The sequence below is a fragment of the Canis aureus genome, chromosome X (assembly GCF_053574225.1).
Source record: "Canis aureus isolate CA01 chromosome X, VMU_Caureus_v.1.0, whole genome shotgun sequence".
Lineage (NCBI taxonomy): Eukaryota > Metazoa > Chordata > Mammalia > Carnivora > Canidae > Canis > Canis aureus.
The window spans coordinates 75747870-75761138 of NC_135649.1; positions in this window are offsets into that span (position 1 = coordinate 75747870).

The window sequence follows — 13269 nt, forward strand, 5'->3', positions numbered from 1 at the left end:
CCATGGGATTTTGATAGGATTACATTAAATGTGTAAATTGCCCCGGTTAGCATTGACATATTCACAATATTAATTCTTCCAATCCATAAGCATGGAATATTTTGCCATGCTTTTGTGTCGTCCTCAATTTCTTTCAGAAGTATTCTGTAGTTTTTAGGGTATAGAACCTTTATCTCTTGGTTAGCTTTATCCCTAGGTATCTTATACTTTTGGGTGCAATTATAATTGGATTGACTCTAATTTCTCTTTCCTCAGTCTCATTGTTAGTGTATAGAAATGCCACTGATTTGATTTTCTATCCTGCCACACTGCCGAATTGCTGCATGAGTTGAGGTGGAGTCTTTGGGTTTTCTATGTACAGTATCATGTCATCTGCGAAGAGGGAGAGTTTGACTTCTTCTTTGCCAATTTGTTTTTTTTTTTAAGATTTATTTATTTATGATAGACAGAGAGAGAGAGAGAGAGAGGGAGAGACACAGGAGGAGGGAGAAGCAGGCTCCATGCCAGGAGCCCGATGTGGGACTCGATCCCGGAACTCCAGGATCGCGCCCTGGGCCAAAGGCAGGCGCTAAACCGCGGAGCCACCAAGGGATCCCTTCTTTGCCAATTTGAATGCCTTTTATTTCTTTTCATTGCCTGATTGCTGAAGCTATAACATATAGTACTATGTTGAATAGCAGTAGTGAGAGTGCACATCACTGTCTTGTTCCTGATCTTAGGGGAAAGGCTCCCAGTGTTTCCCCATTGAGAATGATATTTGCTGTGGGCTTTTCGTAGATGGCTTTTAAGGTGCTGAAGAACGTTCCCTCTATGCCTGCACTCTGAAGAGTTTTGATCAGGAATGGATGCTGTCTTTTGTCAAATGCTTTCTCTTCATCTATTGAGAGGATCATATGGTTCTTGTTTTTACTCTTGTTGATATGGTCAATCCCGTTGATCAGTTTAGGAGTGTTGAACCAGCTTGGCATCCCAGGGATAAATCCCACTTGGTCGTGGTGAATAATCTTAATGTACTGTTGGATCCTATTGGGTAGTATCTTGTTGAGAATTTTTGCATCTGTGTGCATCAGGGATATTGGTCTATAATTCTCCTTTTTGGTGAGACGTTTGTCTGGTTTTGGAATTAAGGTGACTCTGGCCTCATAAAACAAGTTTGGATGTGTTCCATCCCTTTCTTACTTTCGGAACAGCTTTAGTAGAAAAGGTATTATTTCTTCTTTAAAGGTTTGATAGAATTTCCCTGGGAAGCCATGTGGCCCTGGACTTTTGTGTCTTGGGAGGTTTTTGATGACTGCTTCAATTTTCTCCCTGTTCAGGTTTTCTATTTCTTCCAGTTCCAGTTTTGGTTGTTTGTGGTTTTCCAGAAATGCGTCCATTTCTTCTAGATTACCTAATTTATTGACATATAGCTGCTCATAATATTTAAAAATCTTTTGTATTTCCTTGGTAGGGGTTGTGATCTTTCCTTTCTCATGCATGATTTTATTAATTTGAGTCTTTTCTCTTTTGTTTTTAATAAGGCTGGCTAATGGTTTTTCTATCTTATTAATTCTTTCAAAGAACCAACTCCTGGTTTTGTTGATCTGTTCTACAATCCTTCTGGTCTCTATTTCATTGAGTTCTGCTTGAATCTTTATTAGTTCTCTTCTTATGTTTGGTGTAGCTTTTATTTGCTGTTCTTTTTCCACTTCCTTTAAGTGCAAGGTTATCTTGTATATTTGAGATTTTTCCAAGTTTTTGAGGGATGCTTGTATTGTGATGTATTTGCCTCTTAGGAGTGCTTTGGCTGTATCCCAAAGGTTTGAACAATTGTATCTTCATTTTCATTAGTTTCCCTGAATCTTTTTATTCCATCTCTAATTTCCTTGTTGACCTTTTCATCTTTTAGGAAGATGCTCCTTAACCACCACGTGTTTGATTTTCTTCCAAATTTTTTCTTGTGATTTAGTTCCAGTTTGAAAGCATTATGGTTTGAAAACATGCAGGGGACAATCTCAATCTTTTGGTATCGGTTAATACCTGATTTGTGACCCAGTGTGTGGTGTATTCTGGAGAAAGTTCCATGTGCACTTGCGAAGAATGTGTATTCAGTTGCGTTTGCTATTAAAGTTCTGTAAATATCTGTGAAATCCATCTGGTCCAGTGTATGATTTAAAGGTCTTGTTTCTTTGGAGATGTTGTGCTTAGAAGATCTGTCTTTGCAGAAAGTGCCATATTAAAGTCTCCCCGTATTTTTTTAAGATTTTATTTATTTATTCATGAGAGACACAGAGAGAGAGAAGCAGAGACACAGGCAGAGGGAGAAGCAGGCTACATGCAGGGAGCCCGATGTGGGACTTGATCCCGGGTCTCCAGGATCATGCCCTGGCCAAAGGCAGACGCTCAACCACTGAGCCACCCAGGTGTCCCAAAGTCTCCCAGTATTAGTGTATTATTATCTTAGCATGTGTTTATGGGGGTTATTAATTGATTGATATACTTGGCAGCTCCCACATTAGGGGCATAAATATTCATGATTGTTAGGTCCTCTTGCTGGATAGATCCTTTAAGTATGATCTAGTGTCCCTCTTCATCTTTTATTACAGGCTTTGGTATATACTTTAATGTATCTGATATGAGGATTGCTACCCCTGCTTTCTTTTGAGGACCATTTGAATGGTAAATGGTTCTCCAAACTTTCGTTTTCAGGCTGTAGGTGTCCTTTGGTCTTAAATGAATCTCTTATAGACAGGAAATAGATGGGTCTTGCTGTTTTATGCAGTCTCAGCCCCTGTGTCCTTTGATAGGATCATTAATCCCATTCACATTCAGAGTTACCATTGAAACTTATGGATTTAGCGCCATCATGATAGCTATTCAGCCCCTGTTTTTGTGGCTTATTTCTTTGGGCGTACTTAATATTTCTTGTAGAGCTGGTTTGGTGGTCACATATTCTTTCAGTGCCTGCCTATCGTGGAAGCTCTTTATCTCTCCTATTCTGAATGGGAGCTTTGCTGGATAAAGTATTCTTGGCTGCATGTTCTTCTCATTTAGGACCCTGAATATATCCTGCCAGCCTTTCCTGGACTGCCAGGCCCTGTGGAGAGGACTGCTATTAATCTAATATTTTTCCCCATATAAATTAGCCATATCTTGTCTCTTGCTGCTTTAAGAAGTTTCTCTTTATCTTTGGAATTTGCAGGTTTCACTAGTAAATTTCGAGGTGTTGAACTGTTTTTATTGATTTTAGGGGGGACCTCTCTATCTCCTGGATGTGCATGCCTGTTTCCCTCCCTAAATTAGGGAAGTTCTCAACTATGATTTGTTCAAATACACTTTCTGGTCCTCTGTCCCTCTCAGTCCTCTGGAACCGCAATTAAAAGTAGATTTTTCCTTCTGAGGCTGTCATTTATATTCTTTAACCTTTCCTCATGGCCTTTTAATTGTTTTTCTGTTTTTTCCTCAGTTTCCTTCCTTGCCATCAACTTGTCTTCTATGTCACTCACTCTTTCTTCTACCTCATTATCCCTCATCATTAGGACCTCCAGTTTGGATTGCATCTCATTTAATTGATTTTTAATTTCGGCCTGATTAGGTCTGAATTCTGCAGTCATGAAGTCTCTTGAATCCTTTATGCTTTTTTTCAGAGCCACCAGTAGCTTTATAATTGCGCTTCTGAATCGGCTTTCTGACATCGAATTGTAATCCAAATTGTGTACCTCTGGCAGAGAGTACTGCTTCTGATTATTTCTTTAGTGGTGCGTTCTTCTTTCTAGTCATTTTGCTCAGTGCAGATTTGGTAAAAGCGAGTTTTACTAGAAAAAGGAAAAAATAAAATAAAAAGAAAGAAAAAAAGGTGTGTCCTCTGGTTTTATATACTGTCAATCCCTCAAGTTCCGGTGGAGCTTTCCAGTGCTGCTCAGTCAATAACTTGTTCTTCCCCTGTCCTTCCAGCTGGTCTTCTGGGGGAGAGGCCTACTGTGCTGATTCTCAGGTGTGTGCATGGCTCAGTTGGATCTGCTCTGCCCCCTGCCAGTTGCAGGGCTCAGTGGGAGCTGTTTATCCTGTGAGGCCCCTCTTCCCTGGTGGTCTCGGTCTGTCCTTGGCTCAAGGTGACACCAGGGGGAACAACACTGGTGGCCGCCAGCTCCCTAGCTCTGGAGTCTGCTCCCACAGTAACTAACACAGTCTGTCAGTCCACACTGGCTTGGATACTCCGGGGCTAAGGGTGCTGCTCTGCACAGCTTGGGGGTGCCCAGTGGCAGTAGAGTACTCACTGTCCTGTGCCCTCCCCACCTCCGCCCAACCCCGGGGAGAGCACAGGATCCTGGGCTGTGTCCGCTTGGTGCCCTGGAATCCGGGGCCTGTGTTGCTGGAAGCACAATCACAGGGTGTGGCTCCTGAAGGCAGCAGGGTGCAGCCCCCTCTGCCCTTAGCCACTGCCTGAGATTCTCCTGAGACCTCACCGGGCTCATGCCCCAGCCCTTTACCCAGATAGGCCCACAGTCTGTGGTGCGCTCTTCCCCAGGTCGCACTTCCTTTCTTAGTGACTCCGGGAGACTGGAGGTTCCACTGCCCCTCCTGCAGTTCTGCCCGAGTTCCCTGCTAAGCACTTTTCCATGTGGGAAGAATCCGCTGGGGATTTGTAAATTTCCTACTTCTCCAGACTGGGCTTTCCTGTCCCAGGAGGCTTTCACCTCCGGTTCTTAGCCTGGATCCTTGCAGAAGGCCCCTCCCCCAGTTGATTTTTTTATTTTTTCCCCCCTGCCTTCCTACCTTGTTTTAAGCGCAAACTCCTCTCTGCAGCGTTCCAGCCTTTCTCTCTTTAAATCTCAGGTTAAGGGGATCCCTGGGTGGCTCGGTGGTTCAGTTCCTGCCTTTGGCCCCGGGCGTGATTCTGGGGTCCCAGGATCAAGTCCTATGTCGGGCTCCCGGCATGGGACCTGCTTCTCCCTCTGCCTGTGTCTCTGCCTCTCTCTCTCTCTCTCTTTCTATCATGAATAAATAGATAAAATATTTTTTAAAAAAATATAATAAATCTCAGGTTGAATTCGTAGGTTTTCAGGATAATTTGAAAATTATCTAGGTAAGTTGGTGGGGACAGGTGACTTGGGGACCCTACTCCTCCACCATATTGACCCTCCCCCCAATGACTCGTTTTTGTATCAGACTTAAAATTTTCAGTACTTTTTCTCCTTCCCCACATTAACTACAATATTTTACCAGCTCCTCATTTTTAATTTTTTTTCCTTTTTGACTTTCATATTTCTACAATTACATGTCTTAGATATATTTTTTACTTCTGGATTCTTTTCAACGTATTCAAGATATATGACATATGGGTTTTTGTGGGGGTTTTTTTGTTGTTGTTTTTTCAGCCGTGTTTTGTTTTACAATGTTGGAAGTTAGTACCTTCTAAAACACCACCAACATACTCCCAGAACCAAGTGGAAAACCATGTTGGTTCATTCTGTAACATTATATTCTCTCTTCCTTCCCATTCTGCCCCCCTTCTTTTATCTTGTTTGTGTTTTGGTGGTCAATATTGGGCTTTTTATAAGTATTGCTGGTTTATATAAATTTGGGAGAGAGCATCTTCAAACATACAGAACAAAATACACTCAGAACCAAGAGGATAACCCTTTAGGACCCCTCAGGTAGACTATAATCTCTCTCCACTACAACTTCATCACCACCATGCCCTCCTTTTTTTTCTCTTTTTCCTTTTGTCTTTACTTTTATTTTTTTGTTCTTTTACTTTTTTCTTCTTCTTTGTTTTTTGTCTTTTTGTTTTTACTAGTGTGTTTTAAAATTTTTTTTCACTTTAGTGGACTTTTTATTTTGTTCATTTCTTCTTTTTGTTTTAGTTTCTGGTCTCTGACCTCTTCGAAATCATGCAGTGGTTTTTTTTTTTTGTTTTGTTTTGTTTTTTACTTAGGTTGTGGTTGATATTTTTGACTCATACAGCCACACTGCACAGGAAAAAATGATTGGAAGGAAGAATTCGCCACAAAAGAAAGAACCAGAAATAGTACTCTCAGCCACAGAGTTTGAATTTCAATATGATGTCAGAAATTCAATTCAGAAGTACAATTATAAAGCTACTGGTGGCTCTGGTAAAAGGCATAAAACACTCTAGAGACTTTATCCTTGCATAATTGAGATCTAATCAGGCCAAAATTAACAAACAGAGTAAATGAGATGCAATCCAAACTGGATGTGCCAACTGCTAGAGGTTAATGAGGTGGAAGAGACAGTGAGTAACACATAAGACAAGTTGATGGTAACGAAGGAAGCTGCGGGAAAAAGGAGAAAACAATTAAAAGGCTATGAGGAAAGATTAAGGAAAATAAATGATAGCTTGACAAGGAAAAATTTACAAATAATTGGGATTCCAGAGTAAGCTAAGAGGGAGAGGGGACCACAAAGTATATTTGAACAAATCATAGCTGAGACTGTCACAAATCTGGGGAAGGAAACAGGAATTCAGATCCAAGAGTTAGAGAGGACCCCCCAAAGATCAATAAAAGCCATTCAACACCTCCATGTTTAATAGTGAGACTTGCAAATTTCAGAGATAAAGGGGAAATTCTTAAAGCAGCTAGAGACAAGAGATTCTAAATGTATGTGGGGGAGAAATATTAGATTAACAGCAGAGTTCTCAGAGACCTGGCAGGCAGAAAGGGCTGGCAGGATATTTTCAGGGTCCTAAATGAGAAGAACATGTAGCCAAGAATACTTTATCCAGCAAGGCTCCCATTCAGAATAGAAGGAGAGATAAAGAGCTTCCAAGATAAGCAGGCACTGAAAGAATATGTGACCACCAAATTGGCTCTGAAAGAATTATTAAGGGGGACGCTGTAAAAGAAAGAGGGAGCATAAAGAAACAATCCACAAAAACAGGGACTGAATAGGTATTACAATGACACTAAATTCATATCTTTCAATAGTTAATCTGAACATGAATGGGTTAAATGATCCCATCAAAAGACACGGGGTATCAGAATGCATAAAAAAGCTAGACCCATCTATATGCTATCTATAAGAGACTCATTTTAGACCTAAGGATACTTCCAGCCTGAAAATGAAACGATGGAGAATAATTTACCATTCAAATGTTCATCAAAAGAAAGCTGGGGTAGCAATCCTCATATCAGATGAATTAGAGTTTATACCAAAGATTGTAATGGGAGATGAAGTGGTAACTATATCATATTAAAGAGTCTATCCAACAGGAAGACCTAACAATCATGAATATTTATGCCCCTAATGTGGGATCTGCCAAGTATATCAATCAATTAATAACCAAAGTAATGACATACTTAGATAATAATATTCTAACAGTAGGGGAATTCAACAAGGCATGTTCAGCAAAAGACAGAACTTTAAAGCAGAATATGTCAAAAGAAACAAGGGCCTTAAATGGTACACTGAACCAAATAGATTTCAGAGATACATATAGAACTTTCTATCTGATGCAACTGAATACACATTCTTCTCATGTGGACATGGACTTTCTCCAGAATTGACCATGTACTTACTAGGTCACAAATCAGGTCTCAACTGATATCAAAGATTGGGATTATGTCCTGCATATTTTCATACCACTGTGCTTTGAAACTAGAACTCAATAACCAGAAGAAACTTTGACAGATTAATGGGTCAACCAGAAAGTGAGAGAATTAAAAAGATTCATGAAAACTAATGAAAATGAAGATATAACCATTCAAAATCTTTGGGATATAGCAATAGCAGTCCTAAGAGGGAATACATCGCAATACAAGCATCCCTCAAAAAATTGGAAAAAACTCAAATACACAAGCTAACCTCGAACGTAAAGCAATTGCAGAAAGAAAAGCAGGTAAAGCCTACACCTAGCTGAAGAAGAGGGATAATAAAGATTCGAGCAGAACTTAATTAAATAGAGATTAGAAACAGATGAACAAAACCAGGAGGTGGTTCTTTGAACGAATTAATAAGATAAACAAACCCAAGCCAGCCTTATTAAAAAGAAAAAAGACTCAAATTGATAAAATCACGAAGGAAAGAGGGGAGATAGCAACCAATACCAAGGAAATATAAGGTATTTTAAAGACATATTACAAGCAGCTCTATGCCAACAAATTAGGCAATCTAGAAGAAATGGATGCATTTCTGCAAAACCACAAACTACCAAAACTGGAACAGGAAGAAATAGAAAACCTGAACAGGCCGATAACCAGGGAGGAAATTGAAGCAGTCATCAATAACTGCTCAAGACACAAAAGTCCAGGGCCAGATGGCTTCCCAGTGGAATTCTACCAAATATTAAAAGACGAAATAATACCTATTTTACTAAAGCTGTACCGAAGGATAGAAAGGGATGGAATAGTTCCAAACTCGTTTTATGAGGCCACCATTATCATAATTCCAAAACCAGACAAAGACCCCACCAAAAAGGAGAATTATAGACCAATTTCCCTGATGAACATGGATGCAAAAATTTTCACCAAGATACTAGCCAATAGGATCCAACAGTACATTAAGAAGATTATTCACCATGACCAAGTGGGATTTATCCCAGGGATGCAAGGGTGGTTCAACACTCGTAAAACAATCAGTGTGATAGATCACATCAAGACAAAAACAAGAACCATATGATCCTCGCAGTAGATGAAGATAAAGCATTTAACAAAATACAGTACACATTCTGGATTAAAACTCTTCAGGGGGATCCCTGGGTGGCTCAGCAGTTTGGCGCCTGCCTTTGGCCCAGGGTGCGATCCTGGAGTCCCAGGATCGAGTCCCACGTCGGGCTCCCAGTGCATGGAGCCTGCTTCTCCCTCCTCCTGTGTCTCTGACTCTCTCTCTCTCTCTCTCTGTGTGACTATCATAAATAAATAAAAATTTAAAAAAAAATTAAAAAAATAGTGCTTCTGAATTGGCTTTCTGACATTGAATTGTAATCCAGATTTTGTAACTCTGTGGGAGAGAGGACTGTTTCTGATTCTTTATTTTGAGGTGAGGTTTTCCTTCTAGTCATTTTGCTCAGTGCAGAGTGGCCAAAAACAAGCTGTATTGGGAAAAGGAGAAAAAGAGAGAGAGAGAAGGAAAGAAAAGAGAAAAAGAAAAAAGAAAAAAGGAAGAAAAAAAGGAAAAAAGAGAAGAAAAAGAAAGAAAGGTAAAAAAAGTGTGGGGGAAGCAATCAGAAATAAAAAAAAAACACACAGGGGTGTATCTTCTGATTCTGTATACTCTTTAAATCTCTTGACTTCCCCTGGAACTTGTCCTTCTAGCTGGTCTTCTGGGGGAGGGGCCTGTTGTGCTGATTTTCAAGTGTTAGCACTTGGGGGAGGTGCTCTGCCCCCTGCCTGGTGCAGGGCTCAGTGGGGGTTGTTTACCCCGTGAGGCCGTAGGAGGAGCAACCACAGTGGCTGCTGCAGCTCTGCAAACCTGGATTCAGCTCCCGTAGAAACTACTCCAGTCTGCAGGGCCTGGAGGCTCCGGGGTGGGGCCCCTGATGTGCTCAGCTTGGGGCAGGAGCGTCCTTGCTGTCCTGGGCCCTCCCGGCCTCTGCCTGTCCCGGGGGAGGCCGGATCCTGGGCTGTGTCCCGGCGCTCTGTACTCGCAGTGTGCGCTTTTGGATTCACGCTCCCGGCAGTGCAGCCGCCTCCGCGGAGCCTCCGCCCGAGCCCCTCCGAGCTGCTCCCGGAGCCGCGCAGCCCCCTCTGCACGGAGCCTCTTCCTCTGCCAGAGCTGCCGCTGCCGAGCTGCTCCCGGGGCCGTGCAGCCCCCTTCGCAGAGCCGCAGCCCGAGCCCCTCCGGGCTGCTCCGGGTCGAGCTCAGCGCACTCTCCTGCGCGCAGCAGGTGTCTGTTAGTGTCCCAGGGAGCCTGAGGGCATCCCCGCCCTCCTGGGGTCCTGATCTAACTCCCTGCGGGCGCCTTTCCATCCGGGAAGGTTGGTGCAGCTCCTGCTTCTCCGGGATGGAGCTTTCCTGTCCTGGGGACACTTGTCCCGGCCTCAGCCCGGCTCCTCGGGGCCCCTCCCCCTTGGATGCCTTTTGTTCCTTTATTCCTTTTTCCCGTCTTCCTACCTTGATAGAAGCGCGAACTCTTCTCACTGTAGCATTCCAGCTGTTCTCTCTAAATCTCAGGCCGAATTCATAGATTTTCAGAATAATTTGAAGGTTATCTAGGTAATTTGGTGGGGACAGGTGATTTGGAGACCGTACTCTTCCGCCATCTTGCTAACTCCTTGTAGGGTTTGATTTGTATTTTCCTGATGCTGAGTGAAGTTGAGCAGTTTTTCATGTATCTGTTAGTAATTTGTATGTCTTCATTGAAAAAAATGGCTGTTCATGTTTTCTGCACAATTCTTGCCTGAATTTTTTAGGTTTTGGGTGTTGAATTTGATAAGTTCTTTATAGATTTTGGATATTAGCCCTTTATGTGATATGTCATTTGCTAATATTTTCTCCCATTCAGTAGTTTGCCTTTTAGTTTTGTTGATTGTTGCCTTTACTGTGCAAAACCTTTTTATCCCAATGAAGTTCCAATATTTCATATTTGCTTTTGTCTCCATTGCTATTGGACATGTGTCTAGCAAGAAGTTGCTGCGGCCACGGTCAAAGAGGTTGCTGCTTGTGTCCCCCTCTAGGATGTTGAGGAATTCCTGCCTCACATTTAGGTATTTCATCCATTTTAAATTAATTTTTGTGTATGGTATAGGAAAGTGATCCATTTTAATTCCTCCAGATCCCTCAACACCATTTATTGAAGAGAATGTCTTCTTTCCATTGACTATTCTTTCCTGACTTGTTGAAGATGAGTTGACCATAGAGTTGAGGGTCTATTTCTGGGTTCTGTATTCTGTCCCCCTCATCTATAAGTCTGTTTTGTGCTATATATCTTGATGATTACAGGTTTTAATACATTCTGATGTCTGGAATTGTTATGCCTCCAGCTTTGGTTTTCTTTTTCAACATTACTTTGGGTATTTTGGTGTCTTGTCTGGTTTTTTTTTTTTTTTTAATTTTTTTTACTTATTTATGATAGTCACAGAGAGAGAGAGAGGCAGAGACACAGGCAGAGGGAGAAGCAGGCTCCATGCACCGGGAGCCCGATGTGGGATTCGATCCCGGGTCTCCAGGATCGCGCCCTGGGCCAAAGGCAGGCGCCAAACCGCTGTGCCACCCAGGGATCCCTCTTGTCTGGTTTTACACAAATGTTAGGATTGTTTGTTCCAGCTCTGGAAAATTGCTGGTGGTATTTTGATAAGGATTTCATTGGTGTAGATTGCTTTAGGTAGCATAGATATTTTAACAATATTTGTTCTTCCAAATATTGAAACATTCCAAATATAAGTATGGAATGTTTTTCCATTTTTTGTGTCCTTCCTCAATTTCTTTCTTAAGTGTTCTATAGCTTTCAGATTACAAATCCTTTACCTCCTTAGCTAGATTTATTTCTAGGTATCTTATGATACCTAGGATTTTTGGTGCAATTGTAAATTGTATCAATTCCTTGATTTCTTTCTCTTCAGCTTTTGGGATCACGATAATGCTGGCCTCATAGACTGAATTTGGTAGTTTTCCTTCTATTTCTTCTTAGAAAAGTTTTAAAATCATAGGTATTCTACTTTAAATGTTTCATTGAATTCCCCTGAGAGGCCATCCAGCCCTAGACTCTTGTTTGTTGGGAGATTTGTGATCACTGATTGAATTTCTTTGGTGTGTATAGGTCTGTTCAGGTTTTCTATTTCCTGTTTCAGTTTTGGTAGTTATATACTTCTAGAAATTTATCCATTTATTTCAGATGGCTTAATTTGTTGGCATATAATTGCTCAAAATATTCTCTAAGAATTGTATTTTTTGGTGTTGGTTGTGATCTCTCCTCTGAATTTCATTCATGATTTATTTATTTGGAAACTTTCTCTTTTCTTTTTGATAAGTCTGGTTAGTGGTTTATCAATTTCATTAATTCTTTCAAAGAACCAGGTCTTAGTTTCATTGATCTGTTCTATTTTTTTTATTTGTATATTGTTGATTTCTGCTCCAATCTTTATTAGTTCTCTTCCACTGCTGGATTTAGACATTATTTGTTGTTCTTTTGCAGTTCCTTAAGTCCAAGGTTAGGGTGTGTATTTGAAACTTTTCTTGCTTCTTGAGGAAAGCCTGCATTGGTATATACTTTCCTATTAGAACTGCCACTGCTGAATCCTAAAAGTTTTGAACTGTTATGTTTTAATTTTCATTTTCTTACATATATATATTATATTATATATATTATATATGTATATTAATTTTTTAAAATTTCCTGGTTGATCCATTCATTCTTTAGTAGGGTGCTCTTTAACCTCCATGTGTTTGTGGTTCTTTCTTGTGGTTGACTTCAAGTTTCATAGCACTGTGGTCTGATAATGTGCATGGTAATGACCTCAATCTTTTAGTACTGGTTGAGCATACTAATGGGATCTTGTTTGCTTGTTTGTTTTTCCCACTCTGATATCCTATGTCTTTTCCTTGGAGCATTTAGTCCATTTACATTACGAGTAGTTATTGAAAGATGAATTTAGTGTCATTGTATTACTTGTAAAGTTGCTGCTCCTGTAGATTGTCTCTGTTCCATTCTGGTGTTTATTAATTTTGGGATCTCTCTCCACTCAAAGGATCTCTTTAATATTTCTTACAGGGTTGGTTTAGTGTTCACAAATCCCTTTATTTTTTTTTGTTCATTCTGGAAACTCTATTTCTATTCTGAATCATAGCCTTGCTGGATAAAATATTCTGGGCTACACATTTTTCCTCTTTAGCATATTGAATATATTATGGCAGTCCTTTCTCACTTGCTAGGTCTCTGTGGATAGGTCTGCTCCTAGCCTATGTTTCTACTCTTTTCCCAAGCTGCTTTCAGGATTTTCTCTTTATGTTTGTTATTTTCAAGCTTCACTCTAATATGTTGAGTTGTTGTCCTATTTTTGTTGATTTTGAGGGGGTCCTCTGTTACTCCTGGATTTGAATGCCTGTTTCCTTCCCCATATTAGGGAAGTTCTCAGCTAAATTTGTTCAAATTAACCTTCTGCTGTTCTTTCCCACTCCTCTTATTCTGTGACTCCTATAATATGGTTAATAGTTCCCTTTATTGAATCATTGAGTTTTTACATTTAACTTTGTGATGTAATAGCTTTCTTTCCATCTCCTTTCCAGCTTTGTTTTCCATCATTTGACCTTCTTGATTTGCTCTTCTGATACATTCATCCTCATTTTCATGGCCTCCACTTGGGATTCCATCTCGGTAATAGTATTCTTAAT